At 42.8% G+C, this 18,235-nt stretch overlaps 1 protein-coding gene across 1 annotated transcript in view; it reads right to left on the bottom strand.

The window, feature by feature from the left end:
- The window catches only part of PRR5 (proline rich 5), a 100,519-nt gene extending 82,732 nt beyond the window's left edge, over positions 1-17,787 (bottom strand). Inside the window, exon 1 of the mRNA XM_044450896.1 lies at positions 17,434-17,787. The gene's annotated coding sequence lies outside the window, so the exon portion shown is untranslated. The remainder of the gene's footprint in view (positions 1-17,433) is intronic.
- Positions 17,788-18,235: the final 448 nt, after the last annotated feature.

Here is an 18,235-nt window from a genome sequence, read left to right as displayed (position 1 = left end):
AACAGTTGTTTCATTATTATATGTTACAGCTCTGGAAGATTTACCAGTTTTAAAATTGGATTTTTATGGCTTCATCTGTTTATTTTATTTCAATTTAATATAGTTATATACCACATTTCTGGGCATAAGCACCCTCAAGGCAGTGTACAAAATTAAAAACAAGCAATTATAAAGATAAAATACCAGTAATATAGAAAGGAAACCCAAAACATTCTATGCTGACAGTGAACTAACAGCAATTATTAATTTTTTTCAAGTGCAGAATGGAGTAAGTCAGTCAACTTAAAAGAGATTGTAACCACAAGATGCTTTTTAAAATAATGAGTATCCTGCACAGCTCTGAAGTTGACTGGATTATGTGAACACAAAAACACCACACAATTTAGCTAACCACATGCACATGACTTCTTTTTAACTGCCTTTAACTGCTTAAATGATTACAGATATGATAAAGTATACCCACCATCTTAGCATTTTCCCTAAATATAGTAAATGATGGTATCTTGTCCTCAAAAGGTTGGTGAAAAGGAGATTAAAGGGTTGGCTGTTATATCTAACATGGTTATCCGACATACTATGGATTCCACAGAAATGGCCCATGGCTATATTGTAGTCATTACCATGCATCTTGTGTCACAACCAGTATGATGTAATGGATAGAGGGATGGACTTGAGATGAGCAAGAACTGTATTTTAATCTTCCCTCAGCCCGCTGTGTTCTCCTTATCTTTGAATATAACATGAGAGGGGCACCAGGGACACTGAACAGATTTAGAACTCAGGTCTACAGAACACATATCTGCCTACTATTTGCATGTGATGATTTATGTCTATATATTTATAAACTAATTATCTATCAATCATTTCTAGGCTAGATTTAGAAACAAGTACTAGACTATATGAAATTTTCCTAAAAAGACAAAGCCAGGCAATATTAACTTATTTAGATGTTTATATACTGCCCCATTGCCACAGGTTATGGGAAGTTTACAAGGGATTAAAACCAATAGCAGCTAAAATTTCAACTAAAAACATGCATAATCAATAATCTAGAAGAGAGTCATTCTTCCACCTCCACCCTGCCTCTGCTTCTTCTTTCCTTTTCTCTTTCCAAGCTGCAATTAATGTGCAATGCCCATGGACAGATGAGAAAAATGCACAAAAACAGTGTCTGGGAGAAGTTTTTTCCATGAACACATGCACTCACACCAGAAAATGAATATTTTCAACACTTTGGCAAAATATTAATCTAAAAGCAAGCCAAGAGAAATCACGTCACTCCCAATTATTTCCACAGAATCCTGCCCCAAATTTGATCATCTTAACCATCTCCCTATATTCAAAATAAAATTCTGCCTAATTCTGATGGGAAGAGGTTTCAAAAAGTTGAGTGGGTGATAAGCAGAATAAAGATTGAAGAGCTGGCAGAGGAAGTGGAGGAATAGGATCAAGAAAGAACACTATGAAGGAAAGTAGATTGTGTGAGTGGATGGACCAGGCAGGTCAGAGATGGTGATCAGAGTGGGGAAGAATGAAACAAGAACCGGTGGTGGAGAAAAGAGAAGCAGCCTGAAAAGGGAAAAGGAAAGAAGCAGCAGGAGCAGTGTAGCACTGAAAGATTGACTCTTTCTTTCTCCCTTTCCTTACCTTCTTCACAGTTTTGGGGGCTGTCTCTATTTGTGTGGTGGGAGCTAGTTGCATTCCTCTCACCCCACAATGACATACATCACACACAACCAGAGGGCTCCAGATCTTCCCAGTGGAGGGCAAGGAGACACATAAAAATCAAGATGAACCAGACAATTTCTCCCTCTTTCTCTCTTAGTACACAGAGGATCTCCCAGGGTACCTAAAGAAGGACCTCCTGTACAAATTCTTTAATCATTGAGAAGGGCAATAAAGACAATAAAGTAATTGTCTCTCCTCCATCTCTTCATGGCATTCTCCTAATTAACTTTCTTGCCACGCCAGAGAAAACCACCCCCATCCCAGCAACTGTTCTTGGGGTGGTGGTGAGGGGGGGAAGCCTCCACTGGTGCCAACAGAAGATCTTGTCAAAGCTTATTTGCCATGTAGGGTGACAGAGAAGGGTCACAACACACTGGTTAGTCCTTTGCTGCTTTTTTGAGAGTTCCTTCCCATGCCAGTAAGTTTAGGAAAAAATAATCTTCCATTGGCACCAATGGTCACTCAGGAAATAGACTCACGACATAGCCTCCTTAGGTCTAGCCTTGAAAGCACCATATATACTACCTGAAACTTCTGGAAGAGTAAGTTTACAATGTCATAAACCAACCAGCCTTAAAATATGAACTTTACATTCTGGCATGCATTCTGAGACAGAACTCTGTACTTAACAAGTTCCAAGCCCTACATTTGAGAGGGATTCCCCATCTCCCTCTCATCTGTGTAACACATCAAAGTTTTAACCAGAGCAAGATTACAGAAGCTGCAAACATGCATGTACAACCCAACACCTTTCTTTGAAAGCACGTCTGAGACCAAGATGCTCAGGATTTCAATGTTTAAACCCCTTCATCAATTTATCAATCAATTTATAAGCAATGAAGGAAAGAAGGAAAGTGAGAGTTTCTGGCATGTGGGAAGATGCCACTTGCCATTATTAAAATGACAGCTGATGTGTAAACCATCTGCTTAGGTGTTCTTATATTTACATTCAGTACCGCATTAAATACCCATTCTGCAAAATAGTAACACTGAGACTTTATTCTGTCACTTGCTTTCCCACTAATTAATTCCTCTTCTGTTGTTCAGGGCCTACATAAGTCCTCCCTACTAAGTGTTTAGAGACCCAGAATTAATAGAAAATCAAATAAGGAATTCACTGTGCATCAGCTGTCTACTTAATTACAAGAAGGGAAGTTAGGAAGCACTAAAGAGGCAGAATGCTATTAGAGAACTTAGGCAACCAGTGTCAAATCAAACTTACTTAGTTTGATCTCAAATCAAAAAAATATATGTTAAAGATATGAATAATGCTGACTTCTATACTGCATGGGACTGAGGATTAGTACTTCCCTTTGAGAGAGAATTTTCTTTAGATGTACAAATCTGAGCTGAGTAACATTGATTGGGCTGAATTCTTTGGACATAATGAGAATGGCTGGATACTCAAAACAATATTTGTGTGTGACTAACAGTCTCACACTATGCATGTTTACTCACAAACAACAATTACCAAGTTTAACAGGGCTTTCTTCAAAGTAAGTGTGCACAGACAATTATGCTCTGATAGAGCCACTGTGGACATTCATATTCCCCCTTGACAATCTTTTCTCATGTCAAACTGGTTTTGCAATTTTGTGTAGAGCTCCAAATCTGTCTGACAAGAGAGAATACAGAATAGAAAAAATCAAGGAACACATGGTATTTACTGTGGTATGAAATACCAACATTCTCCAATGTGATTGGGAAAGACTGGGCTATAAACTGCCTTCAGCCTTACTGCATAATAGCCTCTTGAAAACTTGCTGATGGTTGCATACTGACTGCTCATTAAGATGACTTTAACCTACTAGAAATTCCTGCTTTAACCCAGGAATTGTGATGACAAAGCCATGCACAAGCCATGTCTGTATTCTGTACTCATCAAGTCTAAACCTAGAAAACCCAGGTGTAAGGCTTAAAGATTCTATCAAACAATAAACCATGGGAAATTGTTGGGTCCATTCAAGATTAATTTAACTTTAAACAACTCTACAAGTTTCTGGGTTCAGATGTCATAAAACTGCTGTTAACTTAAAAGTAACAGGATATGTGTGAACAATTATTACAGTCCTTAGTTAAACAACTCAGGGACTGCCACTATGATATGCAAACAGGCTCTTTCAGAAAAGTTACTCAGGTAATTAGGGACACAGATGATAGCAAAAGTTATCATACAAAATACCTTACAGAAAATTCAAGCCCAAATGCAACATTTTCCCACAACAGGTCTCCTAACGCTAGAGTACCCATAGACTTTTTATTCATGTAAAAAGTATGGTATGTGTTTACAGCTGAGGAATTGCTATGATGGCTACAGCTGACCACAGTAGGGAAAATCAACTGACTGCCCCAGTTAGCATTTGTCCAGCAACTGAAGGTTTGCACCATGGCCAAGGAATGGCTACCTGTTTGCAAAGGCCTGGCAACCCAGGTGATGGCCAGGATTTATCCTCAGTATAATGCATGTACTATAACCAAGGGCATTACATATTTCCCCCCAGACTGTATCCATGGCAAGAAGCAAAATGGTACAGATACTACTGGGCATTAGTATCAAAACTATTTTCATGCTTCTGAAAAATGTGCTTCAATATGGGCAACAGAATAGCATCCTCCATCACAGGTGAAGACAACAGGCTAGCTTAGGGGCTGAAGAGCAACAATTGGGCACATGCAGATCTTTCTCCAATCCTTTGCTCCCCACCACTCAACATCTGCTGCCTGAAGCGGCTGCTTCAGGCAGCTTAATGGTGGGGCCAGCCCTAGGTTTAATTATAAAACCTGTCAGAAAGAGAAGTCTTCAGATAAAGTTGCCCTCCCCCTTTAATCAGATGTATATTATACCAAAGTCTAACAGGAAGGTAGGCAAGGAATTCAACCTTGTTATTCTAGCAGGGGAAGGCCCCGATCATTCTGAAATATGTTCTCTAGTTTAGCTGCTTGGTTGCACTTAGTATTCAGCACTGGTTTTAGACATTTGGCTTGTGTGCAAACGTAAATGCAAATTAATTTGGACTGGTAGTTCAGAAAGAGCAGTGAGATATACTTATAACCACAATTCTCTCTTTCAACTCTCAGCCTACACCCACACACTCTTCCACCAACAAAACCAAATTCCAAAAACAGACAGAACAATGGCCAGATGATTTTAAACAAGCCTGCTCTTATTTACAATTGGAATCTGCAGCTGCCTTCAGCCAGTTCTTTTTCTGATACAGACGAAGCCTAAATATCTGTCCTTTTTAAAAAATGCAGATTAAGTTTTCGATTGTCCAGGTTGTCACAAGTTTAACTTACAGCTTGTGTCAAATTAGCTGATATTCTGAAGTATGAGTCTCCACTCAGACCTTATTCATACACATTACACCCAATGTCTATTGGTTCTAAGGGCAACTAATTCTGCAGAACTGGACATCAGTGAACCTTCCATACACTGAACACTGGAAAGAGGAGCTCTGTGACCAAGTCCTATATTTTAGTTCTGCAATCTCGGACATCCAGAGTTTTATCTCCAATACACATTCCAAATTTAATCCCCTTTTTACAACTGGCCTATATAGCCTAGGTTTTTTATAATTGATTTTCAGCATGAATAAGAAGGTGGGACCAACCTCTAATAAATTTCTGATTGGCTGTCTAAATTAAGACTGGACAGATAGTCAATGTCAAGATGTTTTGGGCTTAAATTCCTCATGTTCCTCATCACCAGTCACATTTGCAGCCACTTCTCAGAACTGAAACCAAATACATCTAGAAATCTACCTTCTGCTCATCCCTGATCTTGATCACTTGCATCAGATATGGAGCTTCTCTCACCATTGGTCCAAATTAAAATCCATCTCTGGGAAGGGGATGACATTTATTGATCTCTGTAAAATATCTCAGGCATCCCCTAAGTTCTTTTGCATTCTTGGGACCACTGGGAAGGTGTGCAACGATACTCTATAAGACCTTAGACTCTGTCACAACCTCTTTCCTGCAACAATGCACATGCTCTGAAACCAAAGAGTCTACTCAATTAACAGAAAGCAGTAGAAAAAGTAAATTCTAGGTTTCACTTGAAAGTCTGTGTTGTTGCGCTCCTTTGTTCCCTAACCCCAAATTTACTTTATAGGTTTTGATATTTGGTGTCACTGCTTTTAAAAAGGCATTTCCCTTGAATGTCTTACTAAAACTTTCCCCACGTGCTAAGACTGTGTTGCTATTCCTAATCTGAATTCTCATTCTTATCTTCTACTCACAGAGAATTGGCATTCTGTCTTGCATGGGCTCCACAGCTTAGAGGACGCTCAGTTTGTCAGACACCCTATGGAAAGAGGGGACGATAGAAGTGACCATGGAGGGGCTGTGGCTGGAGTGCTCTCTCTGCTCATGCCTGTTCTATTCAGATGTAGGAGGCTTGAACAGGGCTTAAACTTAGCTCCCATCGAAATCAATGTCAGAAGTTAGTCACATCTAACTTAGGTCCCATTAAAACTGACAGCACTTAAGTGTAACTATTAGCACAATCCTACACATGTTGATTCAGCACTAAATCCCACTGTTCTGAATGGACCTGGTTCCCAGTTTGTATTACATATAGGATTACAGGTTTAGTTTGGGTCCATTCAGATAGACTGCAGTGACATTGAATGTTTTTCTTGAAGAGCGCCTGTTTGAAATCAATTTGCCTTACCATACCAGTTCTTCCCATCTTTTCATTCAGACTTCACGTTATGACTTTTGAGGAACGGTTTCTCATACTAGCAAATCTGGCAAATTCTAAAAAGTGTTTTAGTGTCACTTGGAAAATGTAAGCAATGCAAATATGCTGGGAGTGCTACGCAAGGTTTGCCTTGTTTTCATTTCATTCGTGCTGCTTTGGTCAAGATGTGCTGGCCCTTGGGCACCATCCCTCCCAGTCTAGCACTGGTGTACTCCACATCACCAGAGGGTGGCTCACTGTAAAAACTATGAACCTTTGTGGAGGAACTCACCATGTTGGCTATTTCAAACCACTGGTCTTGGCTGAAGGTGAGTGATCCCAGAGAAGGCAGGCAAGGAGCCCCTCAAACAAATATGCTACCTGGAAGAGCAGGCATGGAGAGAGGAGATTTGGACAGTGTAAAATACAAAATAAATAAATAAGGCATCTTTGCTGGGTTGTAGCCTCTGTTTCTTCCACTACTCCAGCCCTGGGTTGGGAAGTATTGCCCTGCCCGTGCATCAACATTCCCTCATTCACCTTAGGAGTGACTTTACTATGCTACTGAGATGTCAACTAGACCAGAGCTAACAACTGTCTCAGCCTCTGAGACATGTCACTTGTGAGCACTGTTAGTATGTGCCAGAAAGAGAGCCAGTTTTAAAAAGAAAGAATATTCTGGCCTTATGTTTATTTTTCATCAATTTGCCATTGTCCTGAATGGTGAGAACCATTTGAGTTTCACTTGCTAAGGTGGCCTAAGCAGGAATTCTGATACTGATTAACTAAGCAAAAAAAGATTGATGCTCCAAAGACACTGATATATGGTTACTGAGCCTAGCATATCTCAAAATGAGTTTTTTTGTGACAGAACTGGAGACAAAAGGTTCAAATTATTATTATTATTATTATTATTATTATTATTATTATGACATTTCTATGCCGCCCCTTGCCGAAACCTCGGGGCGGCTTACAACATGATAAAATACATTGAAATACAATAGTACATAATAAATTACCATTATATATAAAAATACAAAAAATACATTGATTTACAAATACAAAATTAAAATTATCAGTATAAAATAAAAATATAGGAGGAGAAAGAGAAGGAAGAAGAAGTTGCCCAGGCCAGATCGTATGTTTTAACAATTGAAATGATGTTTAAATAAAAAGGTCTTTACCTGGCGCCGAAAAACCAGTAACGACGGTGCCAGGCGGACCTCTTTGGGGAGTGAATTCCATAGGTTGGGCGCCACCGCAGAGAAAGCCCTCCTCCGGGTAATTACTCTCCTAATTTCTTTCATGGAGGGTTCCCGGAGAAGAGACTCTCCCGCAGATCTCAAAGGGCGGTCGGGCATATACGGACGTAAGCGCTCGTTCAGGTAGCCAGAACCCAAGCCGTTTAGGGCTTTGTAGGTCATAATCAACACCTTGAATTGGGCCCGGGCTTCAATGGGAAGCCAGTGAAGCTGACGGAGGACTGGAGTCATGTGAGCATAACGCCCCGTCCCCGTCAGCAACCTGGCAGCTCTATTTTGCACCAATTGAAGTGTTCGGACTGTCTTCAGGGGAAGCCCCACGTAAAGCGCGTTACAGAAGTCTAGGCGGGAAGTCACCAGCGCGTGTGTCACCGTCGCCAGGCAGTCGTACTCCAGGTAGGGGCGCAGCTGATTAATCTGCCGAAGCTGAAGGAAGGCGTTCCTCGCTACCGCTGTCACCTGAGCTTCCAAAGAAAGCTCCGGGTCGAGGAGTACTCCTAAGCTGCGGACCTTATCCCTAAGAGGGAGTGTTGCACCATTCAGGACCAGGTCAAATCCACCCTCTCCGAAACCCGATCCGCCAACCAACAGGACCTCCGTCTTGTCTGGGTTGAGTTTCAGGTTATTGGCCCTCATCCATTCCCTTACCTCGGCCAAGCACCGGTTCAGCACAGCCACTGCCTCACCTGGATTAGTGGAGAACGAGAGGTAAAGCTGGGTATCATCAGCGTATTGATGATTCCGCAGCCCACACCTCCTGATGACCTCTCCCAGCGGTTTCATATAGATGTTAAATAGCAGAGGGGATAGAATGGAGCCCTGTGGTACCCCATGGCATAGCTGCCATGACGTAGAGACATGGTACCCCAGCCCTACCTTCTGGAATCGACCGTCGAGATAGGAGCGGAACCACTACAAAGCAGTGCCTCCAACCCCCAATCCCGCAAGTCTATCCAGAAGGATACCATGGTCGATAGTATCGAAAGCCGCCGAGAGGTCCAGAAGAAACAACAGGGATGTACTCCCCCTGTCCTTCTCCCTGCACAGGTCGTCGTACAGGGCGACCAAGGCAGATTCAGTACTGTACCCGGGTCTGAAGCCGGACTGAAAAGGATCCAGATAATCAGTTTCATCCAAGAGTGCTTGGAGTTGTCCCGCCACCACTCGCTCCAACACCTTGCCCAGAAACGGGATGTTGGCCACAGGTCTATAGTTAGTGGCCATCTCTGGATCCAGTGACGCTTTCTTCAGGACCGGTCGTATTACCGCCTCCTTTAAAGGGGCAGGCACTCGACCCTCCCTCAGAGAAGCGTTAACCACTTCCAAGATCCAGGTCCCAATCCCGTGCTTGGAGTTATTTATTAACCAAGACGGGCAAGGATCCAATAGGCAAGTGGTGGGACGTACTCTTCCAAGCACCTTGTCCACATCATTGGGCCGCAATAATTGAAATTCCTCTAATAATTTTGGACCAGACGGTGGCATTGGCGACTCCTCAGAGACCTCTGATTCATTAGTGGAGTCCAGCTCGTGACGAATCTGAGCGATTTTCTCCCTGAAATGCCTGGTAAAGTCATCACAGCGGGCCTTTGAGGGTGGCATCGGATCTTCCTTAGGACCCGGGTGAACCAGGCCTTGCACCACTCGAAAAAGCTCCGCTGGACGGCATTGTGAGGAGGCAATGGAAGCGGAAAAAAACTTCTTTTTCGCCGCCTTCACCGCCACAGCATAGGCCCGATAGTGGGCTCTCAAGTGTGTTCGGTCAGATTCATCCCGTGATTTCCTCCACCTACGCTTTAGCCGTCTCCCAACTCGCTTCATCTCCCGTAATTCAGGTGTATACCAAGGGGAAGAGAGGACTCTGCCCGGTGGGAGAGGACGCTTAGGAGCGATCGTGTCCACAGCCCTGGTCATCTCTCCGTTCCACAGTTCGACCAGAGCCTCGACAGGAGCGCCAGTCTTGTCAGCCGGAATTTGGCCATGCATAAGAGTGCCCCTCATGATTTTATATTTAAAACAAAACTAACTTATCCCTGGGCACCTGGGGTCTTCCTCCTTTCTTTTCCTGTGTTCACGCTTCCCAGCTTTTCTATTGCTCATTAAAAAAGCAAAAGGCTTTAGCTTATCTACAGTCTAAAGTCAGAAAAAAAGAACACACATGGTCCATTTCCTTGGTAAAAAATAAATAAATAATTAATTGTGGTATTGGTAATGGGTCATATGGTATTTCTGGCATCTACCCAAACATTAGCTTAGTAACTCTCAACGAAACTTTCCACTCATTTCCAATAAAATAGGGCTACTTGTTGCTCATGATAGCTTAGGTGTGGTCTCTTAACCACAGCTAAGGAAGCAGAACCTGGCTGAAGAATTGTGCAAACCCTCCCTGCTCTAGAGTAAATTGACCCCAGACTTGTCCTAATTCTGTTTAAAGGTATCTTAACTATGCTTAACATTGGCCAAGTTTTGTTCTTGCTGAGGATTTGAAACCAAAGTCTGAAGCCTGGCTTGCAAAATTTGGTTAGCAGCAAACTCTCCTGGGGATGGTGGAGGACAAGAGAGCCTGGAAGAATGTTGTCCGTGGGGTCACAATGGATCAGATACAACTTTGCAACTAACAACAACAAAACTCTTGTGAGTTGTAACTGTAATTGAACTCAGAGAGAAGTGTTTCATTCACAGAAGTCAGATCTGGGCACATTGTGCTTACTGTATGGAACTGGGTACAGACAAAAGTTATCCTATGAAGCTCATTCCAAGATAGTAGGGCATTTCTACTATTCACAATATCCCGAGGTTGGTTACATATAATGCAATTTTTCAGATTCTGGAAATTCAAACTATAGATGCTTTTTATAGGGAGCTGCCCCCCAAAAACCTGGAGGCAAACTCTTGTTCCAAAATTCTGAGAAATGGCAACCTATGGACCTATATTTCACTCCTGACCCTGCTCATAAGTAATCTATTGCTGTGTGAAAAAAGAATATTGAAATTGATCAGTGTTTAAGAATTTTGGGTTCTATGGGTTCAAAAACTTTTTAAAAAGTTTTAAATTATGAATGAACACCTTCTTGATTTAAAGATTACAGGCAAAGCTCCAAAAATGAGATTCAGTTATGCTAGTGATGGAACATTCCATTGGTTTATATTTCCTTTTAACGAAAATGGTTAAAAATGGGTTAATTAGCAATTACAGATGCCTGCTTAGTGGTACTTTTCCCAATATAAAGAAAAAGCAAATATAACACACTAGTTGAATACTGAGATTATTAGGAACACCTCTCTAATTTGAGCTTCATATGTTTATTATCAAATACATATTCCTTCTAAATTACTGTATATTTATAATTAAATATTTATTTATTTATTTATTTATTTGGGGGACTTCTATGCCACCCTATTCGCCAAAGCCTCGGGGAGGCTCACAATATTTTTGAAGATATACTTGAAATATCTGGCAGCTGTACGTTGGAATGCTATTTTACAGCACATCTATTTTTGACTGATCTTCAAGCTCATAACAATATCCAATTAAATACATATGCTAGTTATTAATTATTTGGAAATATATGAAAACTCTTTTCTTTTGGTTTATTTCTTCTTTGGTTTAACGCTTCAGCTGTGTGTCTACATTTTCTGTATAAGGCATTTAACCCCAGTTGCCAAATGACAGAGCCTTAACCATGAGGTATATTAGCACAATCAAAGGGAAAAGGACCAACTCACATGCACTGTTAGGATGTGAGGGTCTTCATGTTAGACCTCTGTGCATCTCTCTTCACTTTCTTCCTCTATTATTTTGTACACAGTTTATATTTATTTCAATCTTTCATTCTCTTAATGACCATGTTTCTCTCTCCATTTTCCTCCTTAGTCCCTCTGCTCATCAAACAGAAATCTGAGCAAGCCTTCACTTTCTTGTGTTAATTCTCATATCTGTGCCATCTCTCTTGTGGCCCTAGTGTATGAAACACTTTCCCCCTAAATATTCACCAGGCTTCTTCATTATCTCCTTGGAAGAGATTATTAAAAATTCAGCTACTCTTTCTTGCATTTCCCTCTTGATACTGTACTTACGCTGATTATTATATTTAGAACCAACATGCAAAGTGGAAGCTACAATGAAATATTTATTTGGGGAACTATTTAAAAAGTTTTCTTTTGAAAATTCTGGATATGCTGCTCTCCTTGAAAGCATTTTTTCTGCTGACTTTCATCGCAAGCCTTACTAGGAACATCCTTTAATTAAATATTCTTTCCAGGCACTTCCTATAATTAGATTATTAATAACAGCTGCATCCAGTTGTCCTGTTTAGTATGAAACACTAAACCCCAGGTTTCCTTTCATGGGTTTGAATCCAGATTTCCACTGGATCAATCATATTGATAGAAGTAGACTTGCCCCTTTGCTTTCCCAGGGCAGTCCCTCTAGCCAAGTTCTGAAGTCTGAAGTCCCTACTGAATGGGATGTGTTGGGGTGAGTGGGGGAAAGATGATCCTCAAAAATCAGGTAGACACATATTCTATAAGCAGGGCCTTTCTTCTTGAAAAGGAGCTGCTTGATGCATGGTGCTTAAATAACAGCATGTCTATTAACAGTTCATAGGAAAGACTATGAAACTCTTGAGTTCTAGATGCTACAGCAAAAAATAAAAAGGCCTTATATAATCTTCAAAAGGCAGGCTCTTTTGTATTGTTTTGGTTGCACTCCATTTCAACAGATGCATGAAGTATAAACTCATTTCATCAGCCTTATCAGGGTTTCCAAGCATGGAAACCTTCCAAGTGGGTTTACTTGAATGCACTGACCAACCCTCCTCAGAACTTCCTGCTCAAAAAAGGAAAGTCCAGCTGGCTACCATAAGCCCACAACCCCTTCCAAACTTTTATGGCACACACAAGTAGGCCATTAACTACATAGGGTTACAGCCATCTGTGTTTAACTTTCCCACTAAAATCAATGCTCTTAGACATAGTTAAATTATGGTCATTTAAGGAATATCCAAAAGATCAATTAACACAGCCAGTCACTTCCTGGCTAGCCACCTGTATGAGGAACATGATGCTGCACTGTGCTCATGGCAAATGTCTGCCTGTAGCAAATAAATGTTTCTTTCAAGTGATTAGGAAGGGTAGCATATAGGCAAGAAGCAACCCAATTATTCCTTTGGGGCCATATATGTAGTGCAAGTGACACAGATAACAGGTTTTTTTCACTGTGTACACTTACCCCATTTTGTACTTCTGTCAAACAAATCTTTCAAGGGTTCATATTTTCCTAAAACACTAGAAGAAAACTATCTGGGGAAGCGAAGTTCACATACCTGCAAGTCACAAACCTCAGGGTATTCCTATGATCCCAGTGCCTTCTGAGGCTAGCAGATGACTTGGTTTCCAGATTTCCAAGATGCTTTGATCTTGCTGAGCAGGTGTCCAAACCCAGCTTCTTTTTAGGCAACTGCTCCTTAATTCAAGAAATCTCACTGGAAATGACTTATCAGTCACAGTTTCAGACTCACTGTTGCTTAACTCTGGCTCTCTTTATCCAAGTAAGTTACTAGTATCTCTGATCTCCAGTGGCTCAGACATAGGCTGAATTCACACATAATGACAATTTATGCTACAGAACCATGGTGAAGCGGTATGTTTGGTTACTGTGAATAACTATGGAGAACCAACAGTTCTAAGTTTTCCATCTTTCGGCATTGCTTTTCATTATGTGTGAAGATTAATTACAATGTTTTTCCATGGTTTCTCCATTTGGCTTCCAAGTTCAGAGGCAGGAGCAGCTGCTTCAGCTGCCATTTTCCACTGCCTGTTTGACTAGTGATTGCAGAATTGCTAGCAGGCAGGGTGCTGATTGGCTGCCCTCACACTTTGCCCTACCTCCCAATCCGCACTCCTGCAGCCTCCATGTCTTCTGCCTGGCTGATTACTCCTACCACCTGATTGTCCAAGTACCCACCTCCTGAACAGGTCATCTACCTTATGTACTGCCTGTCCAATTGCCCAGATGCCCACTCCTCATATGCACTCACATGCATTGTTCCCATGTTTTGCATGAGGGGCAAGGCCACAGGGACAGTCCAAGAGAGTTCACACAGCACGATAGTGTGGCAACAGTGCTTAAGCTGGACATCTAGGCAAGTGGCATGTGAACTGGGCAACCTAACCAGTAGGTGGGCAGCAGTGGGTAGGCTGGGTAGGGAGTGTGCCAGAAGGGAGGACAGCAGCAGTGACCACAGGGTCATCCTCTGTTGTGGTTGTGCAGCCACTGTGCTACTCTATCAGTAGATGGGGACTCTGCAGGCAGGAGGGGAAGAAAACACTGGTCAGTTGGAAACATGCCCAGGAGACTATGTGGGCCAATCAGGGAGAAGCAGGCAATGGTGTGCCCTGGGATTGGTTCCCAGCCAGGGGGGTTGATGAAATATGTGCCACCAGTTGGAGGGAAGGTGTGGAGACTTGGAGACTTCTTGTGCGAATGTGTAAACACAGAACACAAGGTAAGAAAGGTAATTGCACAATAGGCATTTCTGTTATGTGTGAAGAAAAGTATGTGCTTTTATATGCAGACTATTTATAGTGTATGGCTCAGAAGATTTATTAGATAATTGGCTCTGTACTGTCAGCCACCATGCTGCACCCAGATCCTTCCCCTGAGCTGCCATGCTGCACCCAGCTGTCTCGAGTGGGCCTCAAAGTAGCCCCACAAGCCTGAAGTGAAACCCACCCTGTTGCATTTCCCAACTTCATTAATAATATGCTATGTCAGTATTGCCCCTCAGTAAATACGTGAAATTAGAAGGAGTAACTTGTTCTAAATGGGCAAGGAATACAGGACAGGGAGCCAATCATGGCTCTTAAGTGCCCATTCCCAAGAATTTAGGGTGATATGTTTGGTTTTCACACTTTGCAGATTTTCCTGCAGGAAATACCAGCAAGCCTGACTTCTGGATCCAGTGTCAAGAAACTAAAATGGTGAGACAAGATGGAGGACAAAGTCTTTCCCTTCCCATTCTTGGCCTTTGAAAACATTTTACTGACTCTACACTACTGATTTACTATGTTCTGTTAGTTCGTAATGCTCCTTTTGGAGTACTGAGTTTTAGTGTTAAAATGTTTCTGCTTTCCCCAGCCCTAGAGCCTTCCAATGCTGCCTGGGGGATGCTGGGACTCATAGAATCATAAAATAGTTGAGTTGGAAGGGGCCATGAAGCCATCGGGTACAACCCCCTGCTGCTGCAGGACACCAAGTTACACCATCCCACACAGATGGCTGTCTACTCTAATACAACTGGTAGGCAACAGATCAAGGAAGACTGCTTTAATATAAACCACTTTCAATAGTTGTCTTAAAAGTAAGTTGCAAATAAATGAAATAAATTATTAGACTTTGCTTGGGTTCAGATTTGACTGTGACCCTGCAGGCAACTTTTTGATTACTTTTAACTTTTGGTCATTCTGTAGGTATGATTTCTTATTCATAAAAAAGAATTCAGGACATAGTCATGAATTCAGAAAAAATATGAAATGTTTCAATCAAAGCTTAACAATTTTTAATTCACAGATGTTCCAGCAACCCCTCTATATTTATTTTAGAAATTCATTAATCCATGCCTATCAAGAATCTGAAACACTATCATCTTAAAAGAATGAGGAAGAACTAAACTTGACTATTGTGCAATAATGCTAATGAAATAAATTATTTCTGATGCCAAGGTTCAACAATCAATAATTCAGCAGAGACCAATAGATGAACAGCTCCTATCTCTCTAATTTAAATCCTCAATCTGCCTCTAATCCAGAAGGGCACACCAGCATCACCATACACCATTCTTATAAGTCACACACAGCCACCCTGCAGTGTTTACAGACATAAGAAGAGTGATGCTAGATTAGACCAAAGGCCCATCGCATCCAGCATTTTGTGCAAAGTATAGCCAACCAGCTTGTGGAAAGCCCACAAGCAATACAACCATACTCCTCTGCTTCTGTTTCCCAGCAACTGATATTTACAGACATCCTGCCTCATACTAGATGCAACAAAAAGCCATGATGACTGCGAGACACTGACCACCACTGCCTCTTATATAAATTTGTCTAATCCCCTTTTAATGCTGTCCAACTTGGTGGCCATTCACTACATCTTGTGGTAGAAGAAAATACAGTTTAACAATATGCTGCATGAAATAGTCCTGAATCTTCTAGTACTCAGCTTCATGGGATGAGCCCAGGTTCTCTGTACCTTCTCTTCTTTGTGCATAACTTTGTATGCTCTTATATTCATGCTATGCTGCCATTCCTGCTATGAATAATAAAACATCTAGGCATCAAACCCAATAGCTGACTTTGCGCAAGCCACTTTTACTCAGCTTCTTGGTTGGTGTCTTGCTGCCCTGAGCTCCTTGAAAGAAAAGTGAGATATACAATGAACAAGTAGGTGCTTTCCATTTTAACTTCTGGTGAGGCTGCGCCAGTGGCATGCTTTTCTCAGAGGCTGAACTGCACATAAGCAGAAAGCAACAGAGTATGGAAAATGCAGCTGCTTCCAAACTCTCTAGAGCAAGTATTCCCCAATGTGGACTCACAGGCAGCTCCAATGGCGCAGCAGGTGCCTGAAAAACATTTTTGCATTTTTATATTTTTGTATTTAATATGCATATATGGATTTGTAAGAAATACATTTAACTTTTTAGCAGTTATACATATGCTTCAGCAAAAGCAGACCAAATATTCAAACATGTATCCATCTGAAGGTGGTATTTCTATTCTATCATATAGCAAAAGCATGGTCCCTTCCATTATAGGTGTTTATTTTTCAAAGTTATATCAGGCTTTCAGTTGTCAAAAGGGTGCAAAGAATCCATTTCTCTTTCCATTTGTTTCATTTCCCATGAAGCAGGTAAATAATTTAAAAGCAAATGCATCTGTGAATAAAGCTGCTGCAGTACAAAATATGTTGGTGTAATAACTTCCTTCCCAAAACCCGTTGTAAAAGAGAGGTGCATTTGGGAATCTGAGAAACTGCTGTAGGCTTATTCAGCAAAAACTTTTGTTTCATGTTTTTAGGACACAACAATGACTCTTTAATAAGCAATTGTCTACTTCAGGGAACTGCTGATGGTGCAAAATTTCTTTAAACCTATGTTTTGGCGGTATCCAGTAGCTGCTTCTTTGGGGGAAAACGAATGAACGAAATATTAGTTTTCAGCTGCTCACGGGGATCCCATTAGGTGTCTCTCTTGAGTGCCTCTGGAGAAGCCCCTGGCACCATGTTCCGAAAACAGCTAAACCCCACATCCCAGTACGATTCTCGAGTGTTCCCATTTATGCTTCTCCCACCGTAATTTACGCCCCAAAGGCGTAACCAGCTCACCTTCGCAAAAGAACCGCAGATTCAGACACGGAACGGGGCGAGAAAAATTAAACCCTCTTGCCTGTAACCATCCGAAGCCTGCAGTTTTGAAGCAAAGCACGGCTGACGATTCCATCTTTGCTTCCCCAGAAATAGGGTGATCTGCTTAAGACTTACCTCCGCATCCCACCCAGGCACCCCAAGGAAAAGCAATGCCTAGGATAAACGAAGCACCGCGGCCAAGGCGAAGAGAGAGGGTCTCTCGCTGGGGAAAGGTGATCCCTCCCTCCCAATAGTTCCCCTCACGCACCCAGCCGGTTGGCAACACAGCAGCTCCCGGACCTGAGCAGGCGCGCACGAAGAAAAGCAGCCATACAAGAGGAAGGGCTCGCTTCACTCACCGTCCCTGCCTTTCGGACGACGGCGAGAAGCCAGGCGCGGAAGCCTCGCTGTTCAGGTGGCAGAAAGCCTCGCGCGGCGGTTGGTGCTTATCAGACGCTGCGTAAGTTGGGTATTTTGCAGGGGCGGGCTCTGCTGTTGTCGCCTTTCGCTGCCATTTTAGCCTCCCCAGATCTGACTCGCTTTACGAGGCTCGTGGCTCGCCCCCTCGCTCCGTCCAGGTCTCTCCAGAGGCCTCCCTTTGGGCTGCGTTTGCCTGCCTGTCTTGGCTGGCTGGCTGGCTGGCTGGCTGCTGAACGCGAAGCCGCGGCGCAGCGCAACGCAGTGCCGGAGATGCGCTTCGCCGGTCTGGAGAGAATGGAAGGAAGCGAGAGAACGAGCAGGCGGCCGCGGCTGGAGCTCAGCCAGGCGGGGGAGGCGGGCAGGCGGGGGAGGCGGGCAGCTACTACCGCCGCCCCCTCCTCTTCACCCACAGCTGGAAGGCGGGAGAGGAGGAGGGGAAAACGAGAGCAAAAGACACACCCCGCAGTCTGGACCGGTTGGAGCTGCGCAGCTTCCTTTCAGCCCGAGCTCAAGGTTACGGTGTGCTCTGGGGCTGCCCCTTACCGTCGGCGGCGGCTTAGCGCCTCCGCATGTGCAAACGGGGAAAAAACTTTTAAGCAGAAGCGACGTTCGTGGCTGGGGTGCTTTCTGTCTCTTCTCCTCGGGACCCCCAGCCTGCTGCCGTGCCCTGCTTCGCTAGCTAGCGTGACAGTCCTGACCCTACAGGTGTTAGGCTGCGCCTGGGTCGTGATCCGGAAAGAG

The sequence above is a fragment of the Varanus komodoensis genome, unplaced genomic scaffold (genome assembly GCF_004798865.1).
Source record: "Varanus komodoensis strain SLA01 unplaced genomic scaffold, ASM479886v1 scaffold69, whole genome shotgun sequence".
NCBI lineage: Eukaryota > Metazoa > Chordata > Lepidosauria > Squamata > Varanidae > Varanus > Varanus komodoensis.
The sequence above is the reverse complement of the archived record's forward strand: the minus strand, read 5'-3'. Positions and strand labels throughout refer to the sequence as shown.